Genomic DNA, 860 nt, shown 5'->3' with positions numbered 1-860 from the left:
TGGTTTTCCCTGAAGGGTGTCTGGAAGCTGGGTGGGGGTCCTACTGGGGTGCCTGGTCAGCCTGGGTGAGGGGATGATGGGTGTTTGCAGGCTGGCCAAGCCCTCCAGTGGGAACCCTCACCCCATGGGGGTGTGGCCAGCCCGAATGAGGGGCTGATGGCTGTGTTCAGGCTGACCACAGCCCCTTCAGGGTGGAGGATTATATAGGAGTGCCTGGCCAGCCTGGGTGATTGGCTGATGGCCACAGCCTCTTCAAGGTGGGGGTCCCACAGGGTGCCTGGCCAGCCTGGGTGAGGGTCTGATGGCTGTTTGAAGGCTGGCCAAGCCCCCCAGCAGGGACCCTCACCCCATGAGGGTGTGGCCAGCCTGGCTGAGTGGCTGATGGCTGTTTGCAGGCTGGCCACAGCCCCTTCAGGTTGGGGGTCCCCACTGGGGTGCCTGGCCATCCTGGGTGAGGGGCTGAGGGCCGTTTGCAGGCTGGCTAAGCCCCCCAGCAGGGACCCTAACCCCTAACCCCATGAGTGTGTGGCCAGCATGGGTGAGGGGATGATGGCTGTTTGCAGGCTGGCCACAGCCCCCAGCCACCCAAGCTCCCAGTGGAGGCTGACTGGAAGCAAGTATCTGGATTTATTTAGCTTCTACAATTGAAATTTTATTGCCATAAGCGGAGGCCTCAGCTGGCTCAGGGCTGGTGGAAAGCTTGGCTTCCTCCATCGCCTGGGCAACCAAGCTTCCTGCTTGCTCCAGCTCCGTGGCTGCCGGCTGCCATCTTGGTTGGGTTAATTTGCATATAGTCGCTCTGATTGGCTCGTGGGCTTGGCTTAGGGTGTCATGAATGTATGGTCAATTAGCATCTTTGG

The sequence above is a fragment of the Myotis davidii genome, unplaced genomic scaffold (genome assembly GCF_000327345.1).
Source record: "Myotis davidii unplaced genomic scaffold, ASM32734v1 scaffold79, whole genome shotgun sequence".
Lineage (NCBI taxonomy): Eukaryota > Metazoa > Chordata > Mammalia > Chiroptera > Vespertilionidae > Myotis > Myotis davidii.
The sequence above is the reverse complement of the archived record's forward strand: the minus strand, read 5'-3'. Positions refer to the sequence as shown.